Source organism: Phyllobates terribilis, unplaced genomic scaffold (genome assembly GCF_046119375.1).
Source record: "Phyllobates terribilis strain yellow unplaced genomic scaffold, ASM4611937v1 Scaffold_76__1_contigs__length_6945272, whole genome shotgun sequence".
In the NCBI taxonomy this organism is placed as follows: domain Eukaryota; kingdom Metazoa; phylum Chordata; class Amphibia; order Anura; family Dendrobatidae; genus Phyllobates; species Phyllobates terribilis.
The window spans coordinates 5,391,708-5,412,213 of record NW_027362836.1 but is presented as its reverse complement, the minus strand read 5'-3'; positions in this window follow the sequence as shown (position 1 = coordinate 5,412,213).

Here is a 20,506-nt window from a genome sequence, read left to right as displayed (position 1 = left end):
GAGTATTTGGGCAGCCAGGCCGCTCCAGGGATGTAGTGCAAGGAAAAGGGCATCACCGCTGCTGCAGTTGCGTTGGTGGTAGTGGGCGCCTCTGTGTCCGTCATCTTCCTCCCCCCCTAGTTACGCGTGGCCTACCTTCCGATGATCCTCTTCTGTAGGCCGCGGCTCCGCTGCTGCTGCTATGGACGAGGACCTGGCGTCGCGTCCTGATGACGTCAGCGTCGCTCTCTCTCCCTTCCAGGACCTTGCGCAGCGTCGGTGCGTGGGGCGGAGCTTCGGATCTCGCGCGGTTTTGACGTCCACGCCCCTCTTCTTCCCGCGCGGCGTCCTGAAGATGGCGTCCGATGGCGGGAAGCAGCTGCGGATGGCGGGAAGGCGGCAGAAGATGGCGGGAAACGGTCCAAGATGGCGTCCGATGGCGGGAATCGGCTCCGGATGGCGGGAAAAGACTCCGGACGGCGGGAAACTTTGCCACAGGTAAGTTACAAAAGTCTTTTTCAGGCACGCAGTACCCGGTGGTTGCGGGCACGAAATCCTGCCGACTACGCCAAAGCTGACTCGCCCCCTGGGCTGTGCGGCACTCGGATCCGGGCAATAGGGAGATGATGGGGGTAGTAGTGGCGACCCGGTTCCGTGGCTCAGGGTGGTCAGGCCAATGGTAGTCTGCTATGTTCTGCTGATAATGTCCGACTACGCCACCCATGGATTGCGGTTATTAGGAACCGCCGCTGCATGCAGACCGCTGGGGCTGATGAGGTGTGCAGCTAGGGTAGTGTGACTCTCCACGGGAAGAGTGCGGCCCCAGGGCAGTATAATGGATGTTGGGAGTGATGGTAGTGGGAGTCCCAGTGCTGATAGTGCTGGAGGAGCAAGGAGCACACAGACAACAGGTTGCAGTCTAGGGTCTTTACTAAACAGGTAAACTGACCCACAAACAGTCCCGGCTAGGAGGGGACCTGGATGTCTGAGAGCAACGGGGAAATTGGCCCTGGTCAGGGTGAGGGTGTAGGCCTACCGTGCTTTCTGCGCTCCTTCTGGCTATCTCCTCCTGATAGGGTAACAGCCCACGTTTCCGAGCTTTCCATGTTTTCTCGCCTGTATGGCCTGCGACATGGGTTCCTTTCTGCTCCCAGCCTTGTATGGCTTTACTGGTCCCTTCTGTTGTGGCAGGGCCTCCAGGCTTCTTAGGCCAAGGAATATACAGTCCCTTGCGGACTGGTTCTCTGCTGGGGGATGTGGAATCCTTCCAGCCTCAGACACCAAACTCTGGTAGATTAAGTCTGTTATCTGCCAAGACAGGCTCTCTTCGCCTCTTGTCTCTGGCTTGTGGCTCTCCTCCTGCCACACTTCCTCTTAGGTGCAGTGCAACTGTCTGTCCCTGCTCTGCTGAGACACGTCTCAGTCCTGAGACAGGTCATCTGGGTTCTCTCTAACCCTGCCCTCAGCACCAGCTTTTATAGGGGCAGCCTGCTCCCCCTACTGGCCTGAGACAGGAGGCATTGCATGCTATTGTTCCCCTGACTAGAGAACCTCCCCCCTGCTCTCAGACACAGCTTTAATTACACTTGTGGCATCCAGGCCAGGGTGACACACATGTACACTTACACTACACACGTGGTCAAAACTGTTGGTACCTCTCGTTTAATGAAAGAAAAACCCACAATGGTCACAGAAATAACTTGAATCTGACAAAAGTAATAATAAATTAAAAATCTATGAAAATGAACAAATGAAAGTCAGACATTGCTTTTCTGCTTCCACAGAATAAAAAAAAAAAAATAAACTGATGAAACAGGCCTGGACAGAAATGATGGTTCTTCTTAACTTTATATTTTGCTGAACAACTTTTTGACGCAATCACTGCAATCAAACGACTCCTGTAACTGTCAATGAGACTTCTGCACCTCTCCACAGGTATTTTGGCCACTCCTCATGAGCAAACTGCTCCAGTTGTCTCATGGTTGAAGGTTGCCTTTTCCAGACGGCATGTTTCAGCTCTTTCCAAAGATGCTCAATAGGATTTAGGTCAGGGCTCATAGAAGCCACTTCAGAATAGTCCAATGTTTTCCTCTTAGCCATTGTTGGGTGTTTTTAGCTGTGTGTTTTGGGTCATAATACTGTTGCAAGACCCATGACCTGCGACTGAGACCACGCTTTCTGACACTGGGCAGCACATTTCTCTCTAGAATCCCTTGATAGTCTTGAGATTTCATTGTACCCTGCACAGATTCAAGACACCCTGTGCCAGATGCGGCAGACCAGCCCCAAAACATAAAAGAGACTCCTCCATGTTTCACAGTAGGGACAGTGTTCTTATCTTGATATGCTTCATTTTTCCATCTGTGAACATAGATCTGATGTGCCTTGCCAAAAACTTCCATTTTTGTCTCATCTGTCCATAGGGCATTCTCCTAAAAGCTTTGTGACTTGTGAACATGTAGTTTGGCAAATTCCAGTCTTGCTTTTTTATGATTTTTTTTCAACAATGGTGTACTCCTTGGTCGTCTCCCATGAAGTCCACTTTAGATCAAACAACGACGGATGGTGCGATCTGACACTGATGTTCCTTGAGCTTGAAGTTCACCTTTAATCTCTTTAGAAGTTTTCCTGGGCTCTTTTGTTACCATTCATATTATTCGTCTCTTTGATTTGTTATCAATTTTCCTCCTGCGGCCACGTCCAGGGAGGTTGGCTACAGTCCCATGGATCTTACATTTCTGAATAATATGTGCAACTGTAGTTACAGGAACATCAAGCTGCTTGGAGATGGTCTTATAACCTTTACCTTTAACATGCTTGTCTATAATTTTCTTTCTAATCTCCTGAGACAACTCTTTCCTTTGCTTCCTTTGGTCCATGTTGAGTGTGGTACACACCATGTCACCAAACAGCACAGTGAGTATCTGTAGCCCTATATACAGGCCCACTGACTGATTACAAGATTGTCGACACCTGTGATGCTAATTAGTGGACACAACTTGATTTAACATGTCCATTTTGTCACATTATTTTCAGGGGTACCATCATTTCTGTCCAGGCCTATTTCAAGAGTTTAATTTTTTTTTAAATTCTGTGGAAGCAGGGTTGAAAAGCAATGTCTGTCTTTCATTTGTTCATTTTCATCGATTTTTAATTTATTATTACTTTTGTCAGATTCAAGTTTTTTCTGTGACCATTGTGGGTTTTTCTTTCATTAAACGAGGGGTACCAACAATTTTGACCACGTGTGTATATAGTATATACAGAGCTCCTGTGTATGTCACTGGTGATCACTGTATTACCTATACACTATATACAGAGCTCCTGTCTATAATGTCACTGGTGATCACTGTGTTACCTGTACACTGACACTATATACAGAGCTCCTGTGTATAATGTTGCTGGTGGTAATAACAGTGTTGTTAGCATTGTGGTTTTGTATTCATGATCAGTATTGTAGTATTTGGTCACCTTGGGGTGGTAATATATGGTCTGGTCATAGTTTGGCCATATTTGTTCCTTGTATGTGGTATTATTCGGTCACTATGTAGTGGTAATATGTGATCTAGTCAAGGTGTGGCGATATTTGTCCCTTTTGTATGTGGTATTATTGGTGTTGATATAGTGGACTGTGTTGTGTATGGCGGTCATTTTATTCTCGCTGATCTTAACTAGGAAAAGATTTTTTTCCGCCCCACCATCAGTATTTGGTCAGTATTTTTCTCAGGAGTGGCTGCCGAAACCAGGAATGGTTGATTAATGCAGAATTGGTGACTTGTTTCTATTATACCTTTTCTCTGATTGTTCATCACCTGTTTTGGCTCCCACTCCTGAGAAAAAATACTGACTGGACACTGACCGAATACTGATAGTAGGGCCGTGGCCTTAGCGATTAAATACTTGGACCAGAGCGGCAGAGATGCACTTACAGGGGTTCTCCGGTGAAAACAAGTAATCACCTCTCCACAGGATCATTGATAATATTGATTGGTGGGGGTCTGACTGCTTGCACACACCGGCAGAATGTGGAGCTTTTCTCCCCATTAGACTGGAGCGGCATGTGAGATGCGACCACTGATCCATTCATTCTCTCAGTGGCTGTGAGCGCTGCTCTTTTTTGCAAGTCTCTAAGAGAATGAATAGAGCTGCGGTCAGACGTCCCACCTGCCGCAGCATTTTAAAATAGGGATAAGTGTTCTGTCAGGGATAAAACTTCCCCATTCTTCCGATAGGTGCGTTTTCCAATGTTCGGACACAAATGCTCAATAAGTGATCACCTATCCTGTAGAGCCCATGGATCGTTGATAACTTGTTTTAACTAGTGTTGAGCGAGTATGTTCTGTCCGAGTATGCTCGGGCCGAGCGCCGAGTATTTACAGCTGCTCGGTGATATGGTTGAATCGCTCCCGTGTGCATGATTTGCAACTGTTTGACAGCTTTAACCCCTTAACGACATGTCACGTATTAGTACGCGCATGTCGTTATCCTCCGGTTCAGTGAGGGCTTCGGCGCTGAGCCCACACTGAACCAAGCACATGTCAGCTGATTCTTACAGCTGACATGTGCCCGCAACAGGCGCGGGTGGAATCGCGATCCACCAGCGGCTGTTAACATATTAAATGCCGCTGTCAATCTCCGACAGCGGCATTTAATGCGCGCTTCCTGGAAGCGCGTCACTTACCCCGCCCATCGGCGACCCCGTCACATGATCACGGGTCGGCGATGTGTGGTCATGACAACCCTGGGTCTGCAGCAGACACCAGTGGTTGTAATGATCCTGTCGCTATGAGCGCCATCTAGTGGTCAGCGCTCATAGGACAGGACCATTTCTGCTGCATACAGGGGAACTGCTGGTCCCCTGTATGTAGCAGAGGCGATCGGACAGTTGCTGCTTCAAGTCTCCTATGGAGACTACAGAAGCAAGCAAAAAGTGAAAAAAAAAAGTTTTAAAAAATATGAAAAAAAAAAAAAAAAGTAAAAGTTTAAATCACCCCCTAAAATCATAAAATAAACCCCACATACACATATTTGGCATTGCCGCGTTCAGAATCGCCTGATCTATCAATATAAAAATAGAATTAATGCGATCGGTAAATGGTGTAATGAGAAAAAAATTCTAAACGCCAGAATTACGTTTTTTGGTCACCGTAAAATTGCAATAAAATGCAATAACGGGCGATCAAAACATCGGATCTACCCCAAAATAGCATCTATAAAAACTTCAGCTCGGTTCACAAAAAATAAGCCCTCACCCTGCCCCAGATCCCGAAAAATGGAGACACTACGGGTCTCGGAAAATGGCACCATTTTTTTTTTTTTTACCAAACTTTGGAATTTTTTTTCATCACTTAAATAAAAAAGAACCTATACATGTTTGGTGTCTACGAACTCGTAATGACCTGGAGAATAATAATGGCAGGTCAGTTTTACCATTCAGTGAACGTGGTAAAAAAAATAAAAAAAAAACTTCAGTGGTATTGCACTTTTTTTGCAATTTCACGGCGCTTGGAATTTTTTTCCCGTTTTCCCGTACACGGCATGGTAAAACTAGTAATGGCGTTAAAAAGTACAACTCGTCCCGCAAAAAATAAGCCCTAACATGGCCATATTGACTAAAAAATAAAAACGCTATGGCTCTGGGAACAAGGGGAGCAAAAAGCGAAAATGCAAAAACGGAAAATGCTCCGTGGCTTAAGGGGTTAATACATGTGAGGAATGTCTATTTCTTACACATTCCTCACATGTATTAAAACCGTCAAACAGTCGCAAATCATGCACACGGGAGCGATTCAACCATATCACCGAGCAGCTATAAATACTCGGAGCTCGGCCCGAACATACTCGCCGAAAGGGTTAACAGAACATACTCGCTCAACACTAGTTTTAACCAAAGAAGCCCTTTAATGCAAACATGTCCATCCCAGTTAGAGTGTCGCCCAGTAGATGTGCAGGAGCCGCCAGTCAATGCTCCACTATAACAGGGAGAGCGGATAACAGATATTTGCATATGGCTGTAGGTGGGCCCCTAGAGTTAATTTCCCCTGTGGGCCCCAGACACCGCAGTCCGACCCTGGTCATCAATATCAGATCAGTGAGGTTCCAACACACGGCCCCCTCACCAATAAGACAGCAGCTGGAAATACTCAGCGTAGAGAGCCCAAACAGCACAGCGCTGTACACTGTGTAGTGGCCGATCTTGGTACTGCAGCTCCTATTGAAATGATTGTGATCTGAGCTGTAGTACCCGAAACCAGCCATTGCACAGTGTGCGGAGCTGTGCTATTCCAGCTCTTAACACTGTGTACATCATCTTGCAGAAGTAGCTGATGTCTGGGGATTTCAGGTGTCAGACCCCCACTAATCACTGTATGAGTTCTGCTCTACTCCTTTATTAAAGGGGTGGTCTTGTGTTCCTCTCATCAGAAGCTGAAGATTTACAGTTCTGGCCGGTGGCTTGGCTGAGCCGCTTGTCTGAATTGTGCCCTCTTGCATTCTGCGGGCAGAGGCGGCTTTGCCTCTGCAGAATGGGACAGGCACAGGGGCGCTGAAGTCCACCAGTCTGCAAGTGAGCGCTTCTTGCCAAGGAGACCAGCCACTTCTCAGGTGGTCAGTAACCATAGCAATGAGCTGTACACTGCAGAATTAAAAATCTTTTCCTTCTTGAGAACAGAGAAGATTTTGAATAAGAAGGAAATTGCAAAGTTTCTTGTTTTTACAAGCTCTTTGCAATCTTAGCCTTTTAATACATTCATTTTATTTAGTTATATATTTATTTTACTCTCTTATATAGCGCCGTTAGATTTTGTAGCACCTTACAGACATTATCATCACTGTCCCCATTGGGGCTCACAATATGAATTCCCTATCAGTATGTCTTTGGAGTGTGGGAGGAAACCGGAGAACCCGGAGGAAACCCACACAAACACGGGGAGAACATACAAACTCCTTGCAGATGTTGTCCTTGCTATTATATGAACCCAGCCCCACAGCGTTAATCACTGACCCACCATGTTGCCCACATTCCTCGGCTTTTTTAAGATTTTCTGCAATGAATAAGAACACTGAAGAAAATCTACCGTATATTCCGGCGTATAAGACGACCTGGTGTATAAGACGACCCCCCTACTTTCCTGTTAAAATATAGAGTTTAGGATATATTCACCGTATAAGACTACCCCTTTTCCAACGCATACCAAACACCGGTAAAAATTAAAAAAAAACAGATTTGAATTTAACATGGTCCTTTTTTAATTTAAATTCTTATGACATGCAGGTATATAGCAGGAAAACTGTCACTCATAAACATATTAAAATAGGGGGGACCCCACGTCATTTTTTGGGGGGGTCCCCCATTCTAATAGCTAGTAAAGGCTAGGTATTCAGCTGGGGGCTGATATTAGTAGCCTGGGAAGCTCCGTGGGTATTACCCCCTTCCCAGACTTCAAACATCTGCCCCAGCCGTCTGCTTAACCTCCGCTAGAGACTATAATGATGGGGGATCCCACGCCAATTTTCTTTTTAAAAAATCCTTTATTTTAACACTAAATGACAATTGAGGGGTTAATAAAGATGCAGTCCCTAAATTATTATTAATTTTGTAATTAATTTTTCCCAAAAATGTTGACGTGGGCTTCGCCATATTTTTGTGTCCAGCCAGGTACAGCAGGCAGGAACGGGCTGCCCCCAACCACCAGCTGCCTATTTGTACCTGGCCGGACACAACAATATAGGGAAGCCCTTTTTTTTTTAATTAGTTCATGAAATAATTAAAAAAAAAAAGACGTGGGGCTTCGCCCTATTTTTGTGTCCAGCCAGGTACAACTAGGCAGCTGGGGGCTGGAATCTGCAACGCAGGGAGACCCAAGCTTTCTGGGCCCCCCCCCGCTGCAAATTGCAGTCCGCAGCCACCCCAGAAAATGGCGCGTTCATAGAAGCGCCATCTTCTGGCGCTGTACCCAACTCATCCAGGGAAGGTGCGGTGGCTCACTGGGTAATAAAGGGGTTAGGGCCAGCTTGGCATTATCAGCTGGCCCTAAGCCTGAAATTCATGGGGTCACGCCAATATTAGACATGACCGCCATGAATTTCTAGTAAAGTATTTAAAAAAAACACAACACCCAGAAAAAAGTCCTTTAATTGAAATAAACACACAATTCTTTATTGTTCTAAATTAAACTATACTTACCATCACGCCCATTCCAGCTGAAGCCAACGATCTCCTGCAATAAAAGAAAAATAATAAAGCAACCTCATCCTTACCTCTCCATGGTTCCCAGGACCGGTCCAGCTCTGCTACATCGAGATGACAGGCTGCACCGCAGCAGAACGCTGCCGTTCAGCTTGCCATGCGGCAGACACTGAGAAGAGCAGGCTTGCTTGTGCTCCTCAGTGTCTGACTGTGACGGCATCCAGATGAGCCGAGATCATGTCCAATGAACTCGGCTCACCTCATGCACGTCACTGACAGCGTGGGAAAATTCTCCTGCTCCCCGCATGCGCAGTAGAAGTTTCCCACGCTGTCAGTGACGGACGTCCAGGAGGTGAGCTGAGTTCATTGTCGGCTCATCTGGATGCCGTCACAGCGAGACACTGAGGAGCACAAGCATGCCTGTGCTTCTCAGTGTCCGCGGGATGACAGGCTGGATGGCGGCGTTCTGCTGCGGTCCAGCCTGTCATCTCGATGTAGCAGAGCTGGAGCTGTCCTGGGAACCATGGAAAGGTAAGGATGAGGTTGCTTTATTATTTTACTTTTATTGCAGGAGATCGTTGGCTTCAGCTGGAATGGGCGTGATGGTAAGTATGGTTTAATTTAGAACAATAAAGAATTGTGTGTTTATTTCAATTAAAGGACTTTATTCTGGGTGTTTGTGTTTTCTTTTAACCTTGACTATGGGGTTAGCAATGGGGGTGTCTTATAGACGCCTCTCCATTACTAACCTTTGCTTGATGTCAGCTGGCATTATAAGCTGACATCAACCCCAGTCCTATTACCCCACTGCCACCGCACCAGGGCAGCGTGGAAGAGCGAGGCTAAGTGCCAGAATTGGCGCATCCTATGGATGCGCCATTTCTGGGGCGGCTGACGGCTGGTGTTTCTAGCCTGGGAGGGGGCCAATATTCATGGCTCCCTTCCTGGGCTATTAATATCAGCCCCCAGCTGTCTGCCTAGCCTTTGCTAGCTATTAAAATAGGGGGGACCCCACGTCATTTTTTTGGGATCCCCCATTTTAATAGCTAGTAAAGGCTAGGTATTCAGCTGGGGGCTGATATTAGTAGCCTGGGAAGCTCCGTGGGTATTACCCCCTTCCCAGGCTTCAAACATCTGCCCCAGCCGTCTGCTTAACCTCCGCTAGAGACTAAAATTAAGGGGAACCCCACGCCAATTTTTTTTTAAATAAATCCGTTATTTTAACACTAGATGACAAGTACAGTAACCAGCACTGTCACTGTACTTCATATATATGTGACTGACATGTTTCTATCTATCTAATCTATGTGTGAAGCTCTATTCTGTCTGTTATAAATTGTCGGGTACCGCTGCTGAATTGCCGGCCGGCTTTTTTAAAGAGACAGTGCATGAAAACACTATTATTTTTTTTAATAAATCCTTTACACTAAATGACAAGTACAGTAAGCAACACTGTCACTGTACTTCATATATATGTGACTGACATGTTTCTATCTATCTAGTCTATGTGTGATGCTCTATTCTTTCTATTCTAAATTGTCGGGTGCCGGCTTATGCCGCTGCTGAATTGCCGGCTTTTCATATATTGTCACAGAAGCGATGCGACCTTCCCTGCTCCGGACACAGCGCAGCGCTTCTGTGACAAGTGAAAGCTGTCGGCACAGAAGCCCTGCGCTGTGTCCGGAGCTGGGAATACGCAGCGATGTGTCAGTTTCAGCACAGAAGCGCTGACTGTCTGGACCTACCGCCGCCGTATTTTAACTCCCTCCACCTTATATTAACTCCGACATGGCAGGGATACGGCCACGGCAGCTTATTAACACCCCCAGAGTATCCCCGCATGTCAATTTCTGAAAGTTCAAAAGCATTACCGGCGTATAAGACGACCCCAGACTAGACAGAAGATTTTTCAGTCTTCAAAAGTCGTCTTATACGCCGGAATATACGGTAGATTGATCAACATTTCCTATCACAAATGCAGTTGCTGCAAAACTTGTCCATAGTCCTGTTCCCAGCTGAAAATTGGATACAATTGTATCTTGTGTAGACAATGCTCTGTGAGCTAAATAGCCGGGATCCACTGCTACAAGGCAGGAAACAGACAGATTCTGCTGATGGGTTCTGCTCCCAGAGCATTATTCAGCCTGGACATCTCAGCTCAGAGCAAAACCAGCTATAAGGCTGTGTGCACACCTAGCAGCTTTGATGCAGATTTACATGCGTTTTTTCTGCTAGAGAGAAGCGTTTTCACATGCATTTTTTCAAGCAATTTTCCAAGCGATTTTGAGCATCACTTGGAAAAGTGCTTGACAAGTTGATCACACAATATAAATCCATGCAACCGAAATGGATCTATAATGTGTGAACAACTTAGATGCTTTAAATGCAGCATCTATAGTAAAAAAAAGAATCAAAACGTTAATAAATAAAAAAAAACAACTGTATATTCACCTCTCCGGCGGCCCCCGGTCTGCTCTCCGGTCTCCTCCGGTCTGCTCCCGGCCGCGTCTTCTCTCTTCAGCGTCCTGCAGTGTACGGTCAGGACCTGCGGTGACGTCATTTAGTCAGCTGATGGTCACGCGACCATCACCTGATGCCGACGTCAGCTGTCATGCAACCATCACCTGACTAAATGACGTCAGCGCAGGTCCTGACAGTACAGACAGCAGACCGGAGAGCAGACCGGGGGCCGCCGGAGAGGTGAATATACAGGTTTTGTTTGTTTTTAACTTTTTTATTTCTTTTTTTCACCGCGTGGTAGCCGGGATGAAGAGGAGTTGTAGTCTCGTCTTCCTCCCAGATACCACACGCATCGCGAATAAGCTTCAGCGTAATCGCAGTAGAAATGGTCATGCTGCGTTTTGCAAAGTAATGCGAATTCGGCGCGCAAATTAGCGCATCATGTGCACAGCACATCCGAATTCACATGGCTTTGCATGGCAGACTGTTTTACAAGCGTTTTCGCGGCCGTAAAAACGCCGCAAAAACGCTACAAAAACGCTACGTGGGCACATAGCCTAAGGCTGTGTGCCCGCGACGCGTATTTTAAGCGTTTCCGCATGGCAAAAACGCTGCAGAAACGCTTAAAGACGCATGTTAGAAGGTCTGCCATGTTCCCCAATGATAGTCCGCATGTGCTGTGCACATGCTGCGGAAATTTCCGCTGGGGATTATCATTGCGGAAAAAAACGCAGCACTACCAATTATTTTGCGGAAGCGCAGCGTTTTCCTGGCCATTGACTTGCATTGGAACGCATGGATTCCGCTTCACTAGATAAGCACATGCGGAATACATGCGTTCAATGTGCGGATGGTACCCGGGTGTGGAGGATGGGAGACTCTCCTCCGGACCCGGGTACCATAGAACCTGTCAAAATAAAGAATAAAATAAAAAATAAATGTTATATTTACCTTCTGACGGCCCCCGCTGCGCTCGTCCTCCCATGTCGGCAGCTCGCGATGGACTGAAGGACCAGCGCTGACGTCATAGTCATGTGACGGCAGGTCCTTCAGTGTACCGCGATCTGCCGGCAGCCAGGACGGAGCGAAGCGAGACTGCGGGGGCCATCGGAAGGTAAGTATAGATTTATTTTTTTATTTTTAACCAGTCGTTGGGGTCACACTATATAAATCCATGCCGTTTTCATGGATTTCTATAGTGTGACCAAGTTGACAAGCACTTTCCAAGTGATGCTAAAATCGCTTGTAAAGCGCTTGTCAACCCGCATGCGGAAATGCATGTGAAGAACGCTCCACTTCTGCATGTCCCTGGCAGGAAAAACGCATGTACAATCCGCATATACAATCCGCATGTACAATCCGCGTGTACAATCCGCATGTACAATCCGCGTGTACAATCCGCGTGTACAATCCGCATATACAATCCGCATTTACAATCCGCATATACAATCCGCATGTACAATCCGCATATACAATCCGCATATACAATCCGCGTGTACAATCCGCGTGTACAATCCGCGTGTACAATCCGCATGTACAATCCGCATGTACAATCCGCATGCGTTTTTTCTGCCAGCGAGATGCAGAAACGCTCAGGAAAAATCCGGAGCATTTCTGCATCGTGGGCACATAGCCTAAGTCTCTGCATTTGTCTGCTTACACATCTGTACATTTCTGAACACATTCAGCAAAAATTGCAGTACATTTGTTAAAATTGGGCATATAGCATACTATAGGTGCTTCTCACAAAATTAGAATATCATCAAAAAGTTAATTTATTTCAGTTCTTCAATACAAATAGTAAAACTCATATTATATAGAGTCATTACAGACAGAGTGATCTATTTCAAGTGTTTATTTCTGTTAATGTTATTATCTCAGTAAATTAGAATACTTTATAACACCAGCTTGAAAAATGTTTTTAAAATCTGAAATGTTGTCCTACTGAAATGTATGTTCAGTAAATGCCCTCAATACTTGGCCAGGCTCCTTTTGCATCAATTACTGCATCAATGCGGCAATGTGGCATGGAGGCGATCAGCCTGTGACACTGCTGAGGTGTTATGGAAGCCCAGGTGGCTTTGATAGAAGCCTTCAGCTCGTCTGCATTGTTGGGTCTGGTGTCTCTCATCTTTCTCTTGACAATACCCCATAGATTCTCTATAATAGATTCTCTATGGGGTTAAGGTCAGGTGAGTTTGCTGCCAATCAAGCACAGTGATACTGTTGTGTAAACCAGGTATTGGTACTTTTGGCAGTGTGGACAGGGGCCAAGTCCTGCTGGAGAATGACATTTCCATCTCCAAAAAGCTTGTGGGCAGAGGGAAGCATGAAGGGCTCTACAATGTCCTGGTAGACGGGTGCGCTGACTTTGGTCTTGATAAAACACAGTGGACCTACACCAGCAGATGACATGGCTCCCCAAACCATCACCGATTGTGGAAACTTCACACGAGACCTCAAGCAGCTTGGATTGTGGCCTCTCCACTCTTCCTCCAGACTCTGGGACCTTGATTTCCAAATTAAATGCAAAATTTACTTTCATCGGAAAACAACACCTTGGACCACTGAGCAACAGTTCAGGTGTTTTTCTCCTTGGCCCAGGTAAGATGCTTCTGGCGTTGTCTATTGGTGATGAGTGGCTCGACACAAGGAATGTGACACTTGTAGCCCATGTCCTGGATACGTCTTTGTGTGGTGGCTCTTGAAGCAATGACTCCAGCAGCAGTCCACTCCTTGTGAATCTTCCCCAAATGTTTGAATGGCCTTTCCTTAACAATCTTTTCAAGGCTGCGGTTATCCCGGTTGCTTGTGCACCTCTTCCTACCACACTTTTTCTTTCCACTCAACTTTCCATAAATATGCTTGGATACAGCACTCTGTTAACAGCCAGCTTCTTTAGCAATGACCTTTTGTGGTTTACACTCCTTGTGGAGTGTGTCAATGACTGCCTTCTGGACATCTGTCAAGTCATCAGTCTTCCCCATGATTGTGGAGCCTACTGAAACAGACAAAGGGACCTTTTTAAATGCGTAAGAAGCCTTTGCAGGTGTTTTTTGTTAATTATTCTAATTTACTGAGATAATGACTTTTGTGTTTTCATTGGCTGTAAGCCATCATTATCAACATTAACAGAAATAAACACTTGAAATAGATCACTCTGTAATGACTCTGTATAATATATGAGTTTCACTTTTTGGATTGAAGAACTGAAATAAATAAACTTTTTGATGATATTCTAATTTTGTGAGAAGCACCTGTATGTTTGATGCATCTCATTAGCTAAGCTCAACCTCTTCCTTGCTTCACCTCAATTTGAGCCATAAATTGTGATATTTCATTTTGGTGCATTTTATGACTCCTTTTTGTCACACTTTTCTCATAACTATTTTTTTTATAACTGAGGGAAAATAACAAAATCTTATTTGTTGTACTCAAGTTTTCACAGAAACATCTGATAAAGTGTTGACTTATTTTTCTGAGTTAAACTCTTCCTTTTGGCCCTCTATATATTTGAGTTTGACAGCCCTGATGTAGATGGATGATGATGTGGCAAGAAGGGGCAGAGGGGCAGAGCCTCCTGGCTCTCAGCTTCGCTCTCCACTGCTCACAGGAGACAGCAGTTACTTCACAAATGTAACTGATAGAAAAGATGTCACGTAAGAGGGGGTCAGGGGAGCGATGTGCTGCAGGAAGAGGAGGATTAGGCAGGGAGCGCTGTGCTGCAGGAAGAGGAGGATTAGGCAAGGGAGTGATGTAATGCAGGAGGGGGAGAATCATGCAGGGAGCGATGTGCTGCAGGAAGAGGAGGATTAGGCAGGGAGCGCTGTGCTGCAGGAAGAGGAGGATTAGGCAGGGGAGTGATGTAATGCAGGAGGGGGAGGCTTAGGCAGGGAAGCGATGTGCTGCAGGAAGAGGTGGCTTATGCAGGGGAGTGATGTAATGCAATAGGAGAGGATTAGTCAGGGAGCGATGTGCTGCAGGAAGTGCAGGATTTGGCAGTGGGCGATGTGGTGCAAGAGGGGATTTGGCAGTGGGTGATGTGGTGCAGGAAGGGGGAGATTTAGAAAGGGCACAATGTGCTGCAAGGAGGGGAGGATTAGACGGGAGCAATGTGCCGCAAGAGGGGGAGGTTTAGACAGGGGAGCGATGTGCTGCAGGAGTGGGAGAATTAAGCGGTGAGAAACATGCTGCAGGACGGGGAGGGTTAGGCAGGGGAGCAATGTGCTGCAGGTGGAAGGAGAATCTGTGACTACAGCCCAGTGTTTAAGGTTTATTGGAGCCTGTCTTTTATATATTTTATTGTTTTTTTTCTGACAAAACTGCATAACATCTGACATGAAGTCCGCTTAGCAGTCACTGTCCCTGTAGATTGTTACTGTCCAGGTTCACCGCTGTCTCTTTTAGTTTTTAGTGCCAATCTGACAGCAGTGAAGGTTCCGCTGATAATGGCGGTCGGGTTCCGAATAGAATGTTCATGTCTGTTCTCATTGTAGTAACATCACGGAATATGCTAATTTCTTCTGACCACACCCGATGACTGAATAAAGGCGCCTCACCCACTTGTCTATGTCATCACTTTGTGGTGTCACAATGATCTAAGGGGATAAAAAAACGCTCCTGGCAGCTTTACAGTCGTCCCTTCGTGTTAAAGGAGCAGGATGATAGAGCCGCACCATGCCAGCCAGAAGAAAAGAAAGTGGAGCCCTTCAAGATGATGAAGCAAGAAAGCAGACTGTGGAAGGCCATCCAGGACCAAGAGCATCATGAGGGCCTGGTGACGTATACTACACAACTGTTCTGTATATGCTCATGCCATGTACACCTATGGTGGCCGATTCATCAAGGCTGGTGGATTTCTATACCAGCATTCATGAAGCGCCTATTGGAGGAACGTGCACCAAATTCATTAAAAAGACTAAACCTCTTAATGAACTTGACTCATCCTTAAAGGGGTTGTTCCCTTTCAATAAATGAATGTCCCTAGCTGCAGGTCATTTAATTAAAAAAAAGAGGTTCCACCATCTCAGAGCTGCAGCAGCTCAGTGCGCTCAGCTGGGCAGTCCGTCTGATTACATTTGTTGGCTGCGGCAGTATTGAGGTGATGTCAGTGCCATACACAATCCCAGGAATGGGTCAGGACAGCACAGTTTGATTCTTTATACCTGCAGCCAGGGTCATTCATTTATTGAAATATCCCCTTAAAGCTGACGTACTACACCTCAAGAAATGTACTCCAGTCAAAAGATGGAGTCCATTTCAGTCCTATTTTACACCACTTTTCCAGCCTAATTTGTAATAAGTTTTCAGGTAAAGCTAAGCCACAAGCGGTCCAGATAAGCTCTGTTCACTATTTAAGAAGTTAAAAGAGTGGGTGTAAAAAGGTCAGAGTATTCAAATGTAAGTTGTGCAGGAATTTACTGAGATTCAAATAGTTGTGCAACACATTTCCGGTGAAAACTGCTTGATGAAAAATGTTCCTTGAATAATATAACATTTCAGGTTAGTGGTAATAGATTTTATTATGGGACGTTGATCCAGGGAACTAGTCTGATTGCCATATGTGGAGTCGGGAAGGAATTTTTCCCCTAAAATGGGGCAATTAGCATCTGCCTCATGGGGTTTTTGCCTTCCTCTGGATCAACACATTAGCTTTTAGGTTGAACTTGATGGACTTGTGTCTTTCAACCTTAAAACTATGAAACTGTCCCTGTATTGAGGTTCAAGGGTGAAGCCCAGGGTTCATTTGGAACCATCAGAAATGGTGTGTTTTGCGCCCAGTCTGTCCAAGGAAGCCTGTTTGAGCCAACGGCCTCAGAAATATCCTAACATTTCAGAAAGTAGCAATAGTTAGGGTGGCTGAACCATTCTAGCCTTAAGTTTGCCCCTCCAGTCAGCATCTACTATGTAGATGCAATCAAGGCCATGTAATAAGTCTTTATCGCTGTACAGCGCTGTAAGAGTGAAGGCCAGAGTGCCTTTGGAACCTGTAGGATAGACTGGCTTTTGCCAAGTCTTTCCAAAGAAGCTTTTTTGAGCCATAGGCCTCAGACAGGTCCTAACAAGAAAGTGGCATTAGATAGGTTTTTCTTTAGTTAGGATTGATTCAACTACTCAAGCCTCAAGCGCACTCCTCCGGCCAGCAGCTACTCCGTAGATGCAACCCTGGGCCTATGGTAAGTATCTATCCCTGTACAGGGGTGTAATGGTAAAAACCTGGGTTCCCTTGGGATCTGCAGAATGGAGTAGCTTGCGCTAAGTCTGTCCGAGGAAGTCTGTTTGAGCCAACAGCCTTAAACAGATCCCAGTATTTAGGGAAAAAAAAAGCTTCAGTTAGAGTTGAATCAACCACTATAGCCTCAAGCTCGCTCCTCCGGCCAGCAGCTACTCTGTAGATGCAGCCCTGGGCCTATGGTAAGTATCTATCCATGTACAGGCGTGTAATGGTAAAGGCCAGGGTTCCCTTGGGATCTGCAGAATGGAGTAGCTTGCGCCAAGTCTGTCCGAGAAAGCCTTTTTGAGCTGATGGATTTAAACAAATTTCAACATTTAGGAAAAAAGCATTAATCTATTTCAGTTAGAGTTAATTCAATTACTCTAGCATAAAGATCCTAAATCACTTTGTCTAAAGGAAGTTAGTTGGCAAATTTTTATTGTGTGAGCAATGAGGTTATGGAACTCTCTACCACATGAACTTGAAATACTTAATTTTCTAAAAAAAATTCAAGGAGGGCATATGTGTGCCTTTCTTGAATAATATAAAATTGCAGGTTATCCGTACTAGATTTTGTTATGGGACGTTGATCCAGGGAACTAGTCTGATTGCCATATGTGGAGTCGGGAAGGAATTTTTCCTCTAATATGGGGCAATTAGCATCTGCCTCATGGGGTTTTTGCCTTCCTCTGGATCAACACATTAGCTTTTAGGTTGAACTTGATGGACTTGTGTCTTTCAACCTTAAAACTATAAAACTGTCCATGTATTGAGTTTCAAGGGTGAAGCCCAGGGTTCATTTGGAAACATCAGAAATGGTGTGTTTTGCGCCCAGTCTGTCCAAGGAAGCCTTTTTGAGCCAATGGCCTCAGAAATATCCTAACATTTAAGAAAGTAGCAATAGTTAGGGTTGGCTGAACCATTCTAGCCTTAAGTTTGCCCCTCCAGTCAGTATCTACTATGTAGATGCAATCAAGGCCCTGCAATAAGTCTTTATCGCTGTACAGAGCTGAAAGAGTGAAGGCCAGAGTTCCTTTGGAACCTGTAGGATAGACTGGCTTTTGCCAAGTCTTTCCAAAGAAGCTTTTTTGAGCCATAGGCCTCAGACAGGTCCTAACAAGAAAGTGGCATTAGATAGGTTTTTCTTTAGTTGGGATTGATTCAACTACTCAAGCCTCAAGCGCACTCCTCCGGCCAGCAGCTACTCTGTAGATGCAACCCTGGGCCTATGGTAAGTATCTATCCCTGTACAGGGGTGTAATGGTAAAAAACAGGGTTCCCTTGGGATCTGCAGAATGGAGTAGCTTGCGCCAAGTCTGTCCGAGAAAGTCTGTTTGAGCCAACAGCCTTAAACAGATCCCAGTATTTAGGAAAAAAAAGCTTTAGTTAGAGTTGAATCAAACACTATAGCCTCAAGCTCGCTCCTCCGGCCAGCAGCTACTCTGTAGATGCAGCCCTGGGCCTATGGTAAGTATCTATCCCTGTACAGGGGTGTAATGGTAAAGGCCAGGGTTCCCTTGGGATCTGCAGAATGGAGTAGCTTGCGCCATGTCTGTCCGAGAAAGCCTTTTTGAGCTGATGGATTTAAACAAATTTCAACATTTAGGAAAAAAGCATTAATCTATTTCAGTTAGAGTTAATTCAATTACTCTAGCATAAAGATCCTAATTCACTTTGTCTAAAGGAAGTTAGTTGGCAAATTTTTATTGTGTGAGCAATGAGGTTATGAAACTCTCTACCACATGAAATTGAAATACTTAATTTTCTAAAAAAAATTCAAGGAGGGCATGTGTGTGCCTTTCTTGAATAATATAAAATTGCAGGTTATCCGTACTAGATTTTGTTATGGGACGTTGATCCAGGGAACTAGTCTGATTGCCATATGTGGAGTCGGGAAGGAATTTTTCCCCTAATATGGGGCAATTAGCATCTGCCTCATGGGGTTTTTGCCTTCCTCTGGATCAACACATTATCTTTTAGGTTGAACTTGATGGACTTGTGTCTTTCAACCTTAAAACTATGAAACGGTCCCTGTATAGAGGTTCAAGGGTGAAGCCCAGGGTTCATTTGGAAACATCAGAAATGGTGTGTTTTGCGCCCAGTCTGTCCAAGGAAGCCTGTTTGAGCCAACGGCCTCAGAAATATCTTAACATTTAAGAAAGTAGCAATAGTTAGGGTTGGCTGAACCATTCTAGCCTTAAGTTTGCCCCTCCAGTCAGCATCTACTATGTAGATGCAATCAAGGCCCTGTAATAAGTCTTTATCACTGTACAGGGCTGTAAGAGTGAAGGCCAGAGTTCCTTTGGAACCTGTAGGATAGACTGGCTTTTGCCAAGTCTTTCCAAAGAAGCTTTTTTGAGCCATAGGCCTCAGACAGGTCCTAACAAGAAAGTGTCATTAGATAGGTTTTTCTTTAGTTAGGATTGATTCAACTACTCAAGCCTCAAGCGCACTCCTCCGGCCAGCAGCTACTCTGTAGATGCAACCCTGGGCCTATGGTAAGTATCTATCCCTGTACAGGTGTGTAATGGTAAAAACCAGGGTTCCCTTGGGATCTGCAGAATGGAGTAGCTTGCGCCAAGTCTGTCCGAGGAATTCTGTTTGAGCCAACAGCCTTAAACAGATCCCAGTATTTAGGAAAAAAAAGCTTTTGTTAGAGTTGAATCAACCACTATAGCCTCAAGCTCGCTCCTCCGGCCAGCAGCTACTCTGTAGATGCAGCCCTGGGCCTATGGTAAGTATCTATCCCTGTACAGGGGTGTAATGGTAAAGGCCAGGGTTCCCTTGGGATCTGCAGAATGGAGTAGCTTGCGCCAAGTCTGTCCGAGAAAGCCTTTTTGAGCTGATGGATTTAAACAAATTTCAACATTTAGGAAAAAAGCATTAATCTATTTCAGCTAGAGTTAATTCAATTACTCTAGCATAAAGATCCTAATTCACTTTGTCTAAAGGAAGTTAGTTGGCAAATTTTTATTGTGCGAGCAATGAGGTTATGAAACTCTCTACCACATGAAATTGAAATACTTAATTTTCTAAAAAAAATTCAAGGAGGGCATGTGTGTGCCTTTCTTGAATAATATAAAATTGCAGGTTATCCGTAGTAGATTTTGTTATGGGACGTTGATACAGGGAACTAGTCTGATTGCCATATGTGGAGTCGGGAAGGAATTTTTCCCCTAATATGGGGCAATTAGCATCTGCCTCATGGGGTTTTTGCCTTCCTCTGGATCAACACATTAGCTTTTAGGTTGAACTTGATGGACTTGTGTCTTTCAACCTTAAAACTATGAAACGATCCCTGTATAGAGGTTCAAGGGTGAAGCCCTGGGTTTATTTGGAAACATCAGAAATGGTGTGTTTTGCGCCAAGTCTGTCCAAGGAAGCCTGTTTGAGCCAACGGCCTCAGAAATATCCTAACATTTAAGAAAGTAGCAATAGTTAGGGTTGGCTGAACCATTCTAACCTTAAGTTTGCCCCTCCAGTCAGCATCTACTATGTAGATGCAATCAAGGCCCTGTAATAAGTCTTTATCACTGTACAGGGATGTAAGAGTGAAGGTCAGAGTTCCTTTGGAACCTGTAGGATAGACTGGCTTTTGCCAAGTTTTTCCAAAGAAGCTTTTTTGAGCCATAGGCCTCAGACAGGTCCTAACAAGAAAGTGTCAT